Raw genomic sequence first — 12186 nt, 5'->3', positions numbered from 1 at the left:
CATAAAATATAGTAATAAGTAATGATAAGTAAGTATGTGCTTATTTCTTAATTCTATTTATTCATATTGTTCACTCCGTATATTTATTTCATTATGTATGTTTATTTCACATGGGAGGAGCCATTATAACAGCACTGTAGTTCCTCAATATTTACCTTTAAATGTGAGACATTAAGGATTTTATTGCTAGTAGGAGTATGGAGAAAGAACACCCCATTCGTTGTTGAGATATAATAGTTCCACTTTTATAGATTATTTCATTATATTTTAAAGTTTTACCTAGAAATCCCACTATCAGGATTTTACTCTATACATAGCACAAATTATATCAAAAGTATGTGTAAAAAGATTTCATTTTAGCATTTTTATAATTGTATAAACAAAAAAATCACAATGAGAAAACACCAAATACAAAGTAACAAAAACAAAAAACCCACAACTGTTTCAGCTACAGGAGACTGGTTAAATTAGCTTCGGGATACCTACCCACCCCCCCCCACCCCCCGAAAAAAAATACCTCCCATAGAAAGTAAAAATGAGTGCTGATAGCAAAAACTCTTCAAAGTGTTACCTGTGGAAATGAGGTTTCTTTCACGGAGTCGTAAGGGAAGTATTCTGGGAGACGCACCTATGGAGGGATGTGGTCTAGTTGTAAGATTTATTGGGGTGAAAATAGAAGGCTGCCTGCCCCCGGGCTCCCAATGTCTCATCTCTGTCCCTCCCTCTGAAAATAGTTCAGCCTTGTCTTCATTGGGTCCAGAAGAAGGCCCGGTGTCCATACAGTGTGTGCCATAGGTTCAGTCCCTGTCTCTGTCCTCCTCTGGCGAGCGTAGTCTGTGTGGTTGGCTGCACTCTGGCCTTGGGCCCTGACCCGAGCTATCCGCCCCAGGCGCCAGGGAGCGCCTAGGGCCACACGACTTCTATGGAGAGAAGATGCTCGAGCCAGTCAGGCCAGGGTGTGTTTCTGGCCACTTCTTCGTTACGCTGGGATCAAATTATCTCGGGCTTGGGAAGGACTGGGCACTTGTTCAAAGTAAGCAACCAACTCCCCAAACCTGCTGGGCCTGGCACTGGAACCTCGCCCTAACCAGTCCATTTCCTAGATCTTCCCGGGTTCTGTATCCTACCCAATCTGATGCTCTTCCCAGGATATTCCCATGCCTCCTGGTAGAAGCACTTCCCCCTGGGCCGTCTTGACTCCTACAGGACACTTGCCCAGCAGAGGAATTTCTCCTGCTGTTTTATTCCTCCCGGGTAATGACTAGTTAAGATCATTATACCTTAGGACCAGCAATATGAAAGGTCAGGGGCTCTAAAATGCAAGACCAGTGATACGTAGGGAAAGGAAGGTTACCCTGGGGGTGAGGTCCCACCTTACAATTGCCCGTTGCTAGGCACCAGGCGCTTTCTGCCCTGGATGACCTTCTGTGCCTGGCTATCCTTTCTACTCTGCTCCTGCCTGTCTAACTGCCCACGGTATCACCTATGGCCCCATAATGTTTTTCCTGCAAAAACAGATGGCCGTCTAGATGTGGCCCATGGGTCCTAGATTGCACATTTCCTGGTTTAACACTTTTCAGGCACATTATTTAAACTGAGAATCAAATAGTTCTCTGAAGCGTGTGGTATACTGTATGTCAGGATCATACATTCTGTAATATGCTAGGCAGCTCTATTTAGCCCAGGGTAATTCCCAGCTGAGGGTTGTGAGCCAGCAGCATCCCCCAGAGCCAGGAGAAAAATTCCCTCAGGCCTAAAAGGGGATTTGGGGACATAACACAGTATTCACTCTAATCCCTCTCTGCGACACAGAGAACGGAATCTGATTACTATCAATATCTTTACTAGTTTACTCTCTGAGCATACACCAAAGTAGTTTATTAACTAATCACCTGTGTTAGGGTATTTTGGATTGTTTCTAATACTTTGCAATTATGAACCATGTTGCAGTTTGTAAATTTAAGCATATAAGTTGTTTATATTCTTGGAACTGTGTCTTCAGAGTTCATTCCTAGCAGTAGAATTGCTGGATCTTTCATGTTAATACATTTTTAAAATATTGAACCCACTTTGAAATCCTGGAATAAATTTTATTTGGGTGCAGTGCTTATTTTATTAATGTGGTATTATTTTCTGGTTACTAATATTTTAATATCTTTGCAATTATAGTCATATGTGGCATTGTTCTATAATTTTCTTTTATTGTGATGATCTCAGGTTTAGGTACCATTGTTACATCTAAAACAGAATTAAGATATTTTTCTGTGTTATATGTTCTGGAACAATTTGTGTATCGTTGGGATCATCTTGTTTTTGAAGGCTTTTGTAATTTTCCTATGAAAATATACGACATGTGGGCTTTTTTTGTAGAGTATTTCAACTGTATGATGTATTTGTGAGCACACCCAATCAAAGGGACTCAGAAAGGTTAAAAACAAAGGAATGGACAAAGGTATACCAGGCAAATGGGAACAATAAGAAAGCCTGGGCTGTCACTCATAATTTTTTTCTGGCAAGGATTGTCTGATAAAACGTTAGAATCTGCGCTCGTGGACTATTCTTTCCTTTATTATTAATGGTTTTAGCTGAACTTTTTGTTTGATTTTCTACCTGAACTTATAATTAAAAGGTAAAAAAAAAATCTCTACCTTATACTTTTCTAATTCTAATCATTTAATGCTTAGATTCCTTGGAAATTGTTTCCTAGGAAATTGCAAAGGTACAACAGAGAGGTCCCATTTACCCTAACCCCATTTCTCTCGGTGGTTACAGCTGAAGTAATTATAGTACAACTAGCGGCCTGGTGCACGAAATTCGTACACATTAAAAGGGAATTAATTAGAGGAAATATTTTAATATTGTTATTTGCCCTTTATAATAGATGTGTTAAAGATGAAAGAAGATTAGTAAAATGTATATGAAAATCTTCCTCCTGTCAGATTCTGGGGCAGGCTGTGGGACCCAGAGTCAAGTCCCTTCCCACCCGCATGCACCTTGAAATCACAAGAGACCCAGACCTGGCCGGCCCCACCCCTATTAAGCCCCACAGGATGGGGGGCGCAGCCTCAGGTCCCCCGGCCCCAGTGTGAGGGCGGGAGGGTGTGATGACCATTTGCATATTAGTTCTTTATTATATATGATATCAAAAGAAGGAAATTGACATTGGTATAATGTATATTTATAGTTCCATGTCCTTTACCTTATACAGGTGGGCAAAAGTAGGTTTACAGTTGTGACCAAACAAAAGTTTATTATATTATTATTATTATTATTTATTAATTATATTATTTATTTGTGTTATAGCTATAAACCTACTTTTCCTCGCCCCTGAATATAGATTGATGTAACCACTAAGATATAAAACTAACCCATTATCACAAAGATCTCCCTAATACTCTCTCTTTATAGTCACATTCATCCCCTCCTCCTCCCAGTATCCCTAACGCCTTACAAACACTGATTTGTTCTTCATCTCTATAGTCTTGTCATTTTGAGACTGACCTATAACTGGAATCATGCCTTTTGAAATGAGCTTTTTCACTCTGCACAATGTCCTTGAAATCCATCTAAATTGTTGCATGTATCAATAATTTGTTTCTTTTTATTGCTGAATAATATTCCATGGTAAGGATGCAGCATAATTTGTTTAAATAGTCACTAATGTAGACATTTTGGTTGCTTCCAACTATTAACTATTGTAAGTGAAGCTATATGTAATCATGATTTTTGTGTAGACATAAAATTTCATTTATCTGATACAAATGCCTAGGCATGTGATTGCTGGGTCATGTGAAAAGTATGTTTATTATTTAAAAAAAAACTGCTCTATTCCCTTTCAGAGTGTCTGTACGTTTCCACAAGAAACATATGGGAAATCTTGTTTCTGTGCATTTGGTAATGTCAAGATTGTTTATTTTAGCTATTCTCATAAATATGTAGTGATAGCTCTTAGTGATCTTAATTTGAATTTCCTAAATGGCTAGTGATGCTGAGCATCTTGGTATGTGCTTTGCCATCTATATATATCCTCTCTGATGAAGTGTCTCTTTGTGCCTTTTGCTCATTTTCTAGTTGGATTATTTATTTTGTTATTACTGTTGAATTTTGAGGGTTTTTATGTAATAAAAGAGTCCTTTGTCAGGTATGTGATTTGAAAATATTTGTTTCCAATGTGTAGTTAATCTTTTTATCCTCTTAAGGTCTTTTGCAGATTAAAAGTTTTTAATTTTAATAAAGTATAATTTATCTTTTTTTTTTTTTCTTTTAAGAATTGTTCTTTTGGTGTCATGCCTAGACACCAAGCTTAGGTCCCAAAGATAACCCAGGTCTGTGCCCTCATCAACGTACACGTCCTTGACCTGGAATCGAACCCACGACCCTTCTGTCCTCAGGCTGCTGCTTTAACCACTGAGCAACTGGCCAGGGCTATCCTATCACTTGTTATCATGGTAAAAAAAATAAAATTGACTATCTTAACCATTTTTAAGTATAGGGTTCAGTCGTGTTAAATATATTCACACTGTTGTAAAACAGATCCCCAGAGGATTTCATCTTGCAAACTTGATGCCTACCAAACAACAGCCTCCTTCCTCCACCTCCGCCCAGCCTTGACTGCTTTAGACACCTCACAGAAGGAATCCGGGGTGCGTTCTTTCGGTGACCGGGGTACTTCACATGGTATACTGTCCCCCTAGGTGCATCCATGTTGTAGGCATGTGACGGAATGTCTCTTTTTAAAGCTGAATCATATGCCATTGTATGAATATATGTGCTACATTTTGTTATCCACTCATCTGTTAGATGGGCCTTTGGGTTGTTTTCATCTCTTGGCTATTGTAAATAGTGCTGCTATGAACATGGGTGTGAAAGATTTATACGTTTAAGCTTTATAAGTAAATCTCTGATCCATTTTGATGTAGTTTTTTGTAAAACTTGTGAGATTTAAGATCAGGTTCATCTTTTGGGATATCCAGTTCATCCAGCATATTTGTTGAAAAGACTCTTCGGCAGTAATTGTATGGAGCTATTTCTGAGTTCTTTACTGTTTTATTGTTCTGGGTATCTGTCCATCTGCTAGTACCACACAGCCTGGGTTAAGGTAGCTGTATAATAAATCTTTTTTCTTTAAATATTCGTCTACTTTTATATATTTTGAACATCTTTTCATAAACAAAAATTAAAGGCAGTAGACATTCTCAATCTCTTTTAATGTGGTACATCCTTTTTTTTTCTTTTTATTGAATTTATTGGGGTGGCATTGGTTAATAAAATTATATAGGTTTCAGGGATACAATTCCATTACACATTACCTGTATATTGTATTGTGTGCTCACCACCCCAAGTCAAGCCTCCTTCCATCACCATTGATTCCCCCTTTCCCTCTGGTAGTCACCCTACTGTTGTCTGTGTTTTCAAAATGGTTTTAGTTACTATATTTCTTTATTCTTTCCAAATAAATTTTAGAATCACATAACTTTTATCTTTAGAAAAAATCTTGCTGGGATTTTTATAATAATTGCATTAAATCTGTATATCAATTTGGGGAGTATTGACATCTCTATACTTTGTTGTCTTCCAATCATGAACATGGGATGTGTATTTATTTAGAGCTCTGATTTCTTTCTTTAGTGTTTTGTTGTTTTCAGCATAATAGTAGCTTGTGCATATCTTGTTAGATTTATACCTAAGAGGTTTTTTTTTTTTTTGAGAGATTATACATGGTATCGTATTCTTAAATTCAGTTTTCATGTGGTCATTGCTTTATATAAAAATGAAATTAATTTGTATATGTTCTACTTGGATCTTAAGACATGAATGAATTCATTTATCAGTTCTAGGAGTTTTTGGTATATTCCTTAGGCTTAGGATGTTTTATTGACCGTCATGTCATCTGCAAATAGGTACAGATTTCTATCTTCCTTTCCAATCTGTGAGTCTTTTATTTCCTTTTCTTAAATTTTTAAGCTTCCTAGAATGTCCTACAATGTGTTGTTTGGTATGTTTTGAAAATTCCTTTCTAACTTCCTGTTTGATGTGTCAAAATACAGTCCTAGTTCTAGACACACTGTTTTGTGTGGCTTGAGAAGGGTGAATTGTTTTAAAAAGCTTGAATTTCCTTTGAGTATAATCAAAGAAAATTAGTATTTTATGTTATCTAGTGCCTTTAAATTCACTTTAACCATTATCTAAATATTTTTAAATTGAAAATATATTTTCTAATACTCATTTAAATTTTTAATTAAGAGTAAATTTATTGATTTTTTAAAATATATTTTTATTGATTTCAGAGAGGAAGGGAGAGGGAGAGAGAGATAGAAACATCACTGATGAGAGAGAATCATTGATTGGCTGCCTCCTGCACACCCCACACTAGGGATCAAGCCCACAACCCCGGCATGTACCCTGACCGGGAATCCAACCATGACCTCTTGTTTCATATGTTGACATTCAACCACTGAGCCATCCTGGCTGGGCAATTTATTGAATTTAATTGCATATTAGATATATTCTTTGAGTTATATGCAACAAAAAGTTTTTTAAAATGTTCCAATACAGACATTTTCTCTGTTATTTACATAATACAGAAGGCATTAATGATAACTTAGACACATAATGCTAAAAAACGGAAACATTATAATTAGGAACTATATCATAATAAATCCATGATTATTTAAAAAAACAGTAAAGTTTATGGTCAAATTTACATCTTAAGAGATAAGTAGTTAATATAAACATATTTTGTGATATTTTTGTACATTTAATCTCATTATAGTTCATTATATATGTAATAACTTTCATATTCACTTAATTATCAAATGAATTTTAGAAAAATAAGAATTTGAGCTAAATTATTTCCTGAAATAAATCACAAATTAAATAGCAGAATCACTTTTTATGAACAAAATTCTTAAAGATAATAAATAACACATCAAACTAATATGGAAATTTTAGCCAATACCCTAAACAAATCTCCCTAGCATTTTCCCAGTTGGGAAATGAGAAAGTAAGAAATATAGATGTTACAAGTTAATCATGTGACTAAAAGTAATTTTGACAACATTATTCATGTGCAGTCACTGATTTCATAAGTAAATTTTATTGCAAAGGCATAATCAGGAATTTGATTCATTGAGAATCACACAGATATTATTATCAAGGCACATTGATCATGAAAATAAACAAGTCCAAAGAATTGTCCAATTCACTTCATAGGCAATAAAAAAATATGACTTTCTTTCCTAGTTTCTCTTACCACGTTTAAATCATACTTTTGAATGCTAATAAATGTTAAATTATTTTTGGAAAGTAATACATCTTTAATTACCTAAATAAAAATTACATCATTATAGACACTTCTCAGTAGTGAGAATGACATGGCATTCGATAATGATAGTTCTTTCCCTGAAATAAGTGAACTTATGTTTATCATTCACACTTGCTGTGGCTGTTACTGCTGTGCTTGGTCTCTAGAACATCAGTAAAATACTTAGCTCTTCCCTGCAGGCTTGAAAATGAGACCACCCAGTCTGTTTCCTGCCTCTGGTCCTGGTAAAATTATAGATAGCACCCTCTTTCATTCTCAGGATTTGGGTGATACATTTTATGGTAACATTAACTATTGAGAAGTAAAACTGGGGTGGTGGGAAAGACTCCCAAAACAAAGAACAGTGTTATGATTCCCAGCACCACTGCAGGGGCATGAATATGTCACAGCGTAGGTCCTAGGAGTCTTAAGGATAAGATTATGAGCTTTTACATTTTATAAAAAAGATAGTGGAGCCCTAGCCAGTGTGGCTCAGTTAGATGAGCATCGTCCTGTGCACCAAGACGTTGCTAGTTTGATTACTGGTCAGGGCACATGCCTGGGTTGTGGGCTTCAAACCCAGTAGGGGGTGTTCACGAGGCAGCTGATCAGTGGTTCTCTCTCAATCATGTTTCTCTCTCCCTCTCTCTTCTTAAAAATTCTATAAAAAAATACTTAAAAAAATAGTTGATAGGTAGGGGCTTCATTTTCTAAGAAACGTAAGTAGCAAGCCAAAGCTCTTTAGCGTGGTTGTTAAACCTAGACTCTTGAGGAGGCCTCCTTGGATTTCAGTCCCAGATCCAAATACTAAATCTCTCGAAGCTTCAGTTTCCTTATCTATGTAAAAGTAGGTGATAATAGTTCCTATACAGAAGATGATGTGGAGGTTAAATGAGATAACACATTTCAAAACATTTAGCACAGCGCTGGTCTCATGCTAAGCACTCAAGACCTGTCAGTTATTATTACATAATAATTTTATATATCCTCAATAAAGGACTCAGTTAAAAAACAGGGCATGGTACTGAACTTCATTCCTAAATATCATATGAGGGACATGCACAGAGAATTCAGTGTTCTTATCTATACTAGAGTAGAATAAATTCACAGTTAATTAAAATCAAAATAGATATTGCATAACTATGTATAATTTAAGATTCCAAAATAATTAAGTCATTTCTTTATTTTTCATTTATTCAATGAATAGTAGTTCAGAGCATGCTTTAGTAGGTCACTGTGACTTTTAATTAATACTGGAACACATATTGAGTTTATTCCCACCTAACGATAAACAATGCTGATACCAGTAAGTCCCTAATTCATTGCATAGTTTGTTCAATTAGAATTGTTCACTTTCTACAAAGAAGTATAGTAGACATTCAGTAAGTCATTCTGTTTGAATCTATTTAAATGCCTCAAAGATGAGGACCCAGGGAATAGGGGGCAGAACTGACATTTCTTTCTTTTGATGAATTTGATTTAAAGACAACCTTTCAGTGATCAAACCAAAAAATTAACACTTTCTAAAAAAAAATTGCTTCATTTAAGATTAAATTTTGAATTGGATTCTATGATATTCTAAGATACTCTAAGGTATTGATGGTGAGGAGGAATGAGAAATCCAGTGGAGTGGGCACAAATATCAACACTGGCCAACAGTACCAGGCAAAGGAGTACAGTGCTCCAACTCTTTATGTTTAATGGCAGTCTTTACATTAGCTTACAAAAGAACAGGATAAAATTAAGATTTGTACTGTCCATGGAAAATAGAGGACAACAGAAATTTAAATAAGTTGAAAGCAACATACCTTGTGTAATAAATCAGGAATTAGAACTCTCTTTGCTCGCTAGATATTAATACATTATTAAAGTCTGAAAAGACTTTTTATTTTATTACTATGTGTTTTTTGAAATAATAGAAGCAAAACTTAAAGTTACAAAACTTGCTTATCTCTGTTACAATATTTAGTATTAATTTTGTCTGCCAGCTCTGTGGGGGTGGGGTGGGGGTGGGGTCTCAGGAAAGGAACAGTGGCCTCTGCCAGCAGAAAGCTGCCCCCACTTCCCCAGCTCTTGCCATGATGCCAGACAACTCAGCTCTTCCCCGGGTGTCCCTGGTGACTTTCAAGCTGCTATCCTAGTGCTGGAGGTCAGAGGGAGGGAGTCAGAATAAGTCTGTGCTCAGGCACTTTAAGATGCATTGCCTGGGCTCCAGCAGCCTTCTGTCTCACTCAGTCTCGATTTCTGCTGCTATTTATAGCCAGAAGTTATGGGACCTTGACTCTGGAACCTCTCTTCTTGGCTCTGGAACCCTGGGCTGGGATGTCTGGTATGAGTCTGAGGTCACTCACTCCTCAGGGGGACCTCTTGATTTTTCTCCACCACACATGGGTGTGGACCAGCTGGTTCCATGTCTCCGCCCCTCCTGTCAGGCTCAATGTGGCTTCTTGATAGCTTTAGTTGTATGGCATCCTTTCAGCTAGATTTCAGGTGGTTCTGAATAATGGGTGTTCAGTGGTTTAGTTGTAATTTTGATATGGTTGTGGGAGGATTCAAGTACCACATTTACCTACACTGCCATTTTCAAGAACTCTGAACCAAATCTTTTTATGTAAAAGCTAAGTCAAGACATTGGAGAGAGATTAGGAAGTTGGAAAACAGCAATATTAATAAATGGCAAAGGTGAGCCTGTATCGGTTTGACATAGAAGCTGCCACATAGTGAGATTTGTGTTTTAGGAAGATGATTTTGGCAGCTATGAAAAAACAAAGGATGGACAGAAGCTGAGACTGAGGTAGGAAAATCAAGACTTTAGCTGTTGCAGCTGGATAGAGTGAGGTAGGGAGGCAGTCTGGGCTTGATGTGCTGTTAGAAGGAAAAGGGAAGAAAGATTCATGACTCACATATTTTAGTTAACAGGGGAGGGGGGGGGGGAATATACAATTAGTTATAGGTTTTGCCCTAAGTAACTGTGTACTGAGAAAAAGAGGAAGACTATGAAGGGAGAAGATTTACATTAGAGTACAAGCTCCTATGAAAGTATCTGAGCATTTTAAGACATTAAAGCTACTTAATATACTGCAAATCCCTGCTGGCTGAAGCGATTAATATAATTTCCCATCTAATATATAAATGTGCAGAGGTTTTTCTAGTTCAGCTTTTCTGCTCACTTAGTATTTTCAGTTTACAATTGGTCATTATGAGTTAATCCATTTATTATCTCCAGGAGGTTAGTTAATGGAAGCATTTCAATTTTAATCTAACATTGGTGAAGTAATTTTTAGGAAGTCCTTCAGAGAGACTCTGAAAAGCCAGACTTCAACTTTAATTTTCTGAGTACTTTTTCTGCTTAAAGTTACTGAAATAAATTATCATTGCTTAGAAAAATAGCAAGCACCACCACTTAAAAATGCAATTCATTATATAACTATTTCAGATAATTTTACCTTGGGGCAGCAATTTTTCTTGCTTGAAATTGTATTTTAGCCTAAGTAGTAGTAGCAAAATGTAAGGATGAGCTACAAATTGTTTTTGGTTTTACATACCCAGGCACATAAATACTGTTTTGAATTGGACTCAGTCAAATAACAGGTCTAATTTCTCACTGAATTCAAATTGTTTAGATTAATTAAGTGAACTGATTGGCTCTCTGTCATCATATAGGTATCACCCAAGATTATGTTAAGTGAACTGATTGGCTCTCTGTCATCATATAGGTATCACCCAAGATTATGTCATCATATAGGTACCACCCAAGATTATAGATATCACCCTGAATTCAAATTGTTTAGATTAATTAAGTGAACTGATTGGCTCTCTGTCATCATATAGGTATCACCAAATTAATAATAAATGAAACAAAAGCATGGCTTATGGCTCAAGAATAAAATAACAGCTGCCATTATTTAAGGGATATATTCTCTTGTTCAACAAAACTTGTATGCAGCATTAACGTGCTCTACACAAATACTACTACAACAGAATGAGAAAGTCCAAGTTAACACTTTATGTGTATTACTCATAGTAGTAATATTTTAAACATTAGTTAGGATGCCATATAAAATATAGATTTCACCCTCAGAATTTTATTATAGTTCTCTCAGCCAGCACATTGTATAAGTTTCCATAAAGTGGTGTTTTTTTAACTCCTCCTCTTCAAATTCGAATCCCCTTGCCACCAAGAATTGTGGCTTCCTTGCCACCATCCCAGACTTCCCTCTTTGCCTCTGCCTGTTCTGATTACTGTGAGCAGTGGGACATTGGACCCACCATCAGCAAGGAAGTTTCATATTACTGTCTTCAACCCAATCCAGTATTCTGTAGTAGAGTTTTAACATTCTATTTAAAGCCACTGACAAATTGTCATGCCTGGAGATTTCACTTGATTTAGTTAAAGTGATTTCGTAATATTTCGGTTACATATGCAACAGAAACTAAGTCTATTTTTGAAGAAAGGTCTGAGGCATTTGCAACATATCAAAAGTGCTGTAGCACTTCCCAATCTCAGACAAAAGATTAGGTTTGTATTTTTAGATGTTTAGCCAGCCATGGACACCAGAAAACCAGGTATCAAGTCAAAGATCCCAGGGAACTGTGCACCATAGAAGCATCCTGGTATCAGTACTACAGTATGGCTCTATGGACCTGCATGCTACAGCATCAGTACTTGATGGGACTTATGAAACCCAAAATCTGTGGCTTGATAATAAATGCTCTACATAAGGACTAAGAGCCACTTGAGCCTGGTGTAGGAAAGCGCCAGAGGTGGGTGGAATAAAGATTGGGAAATGTGCTTTTGTGGTAACAGAGCTTTGGGGCAAGTGCAGTTTTATTTCCTCGCCTTCAACTGATAATTTTGGAGGAAAACTATGTTTTTCCTGTGG

Source organism: Eptesicus fuscus, chromosome 4 (assembly GCF_027574615.1).
Source record: "Eptesicus fuscus isolate TK198812 chromosome 4, DD_ASM_mEF_20220401, whole genome shotgun sequence".
NCBI classification, from domain to species: domain Eukaryota; kingdom Metazoa; phylum Chordata; class Mammalia; order Chiroptera; family Vespertilionidae; genus Eptesicus; species Eptesicus fuscus.
Note: the sequence above shows the minus strand (reverse complement) of the source record.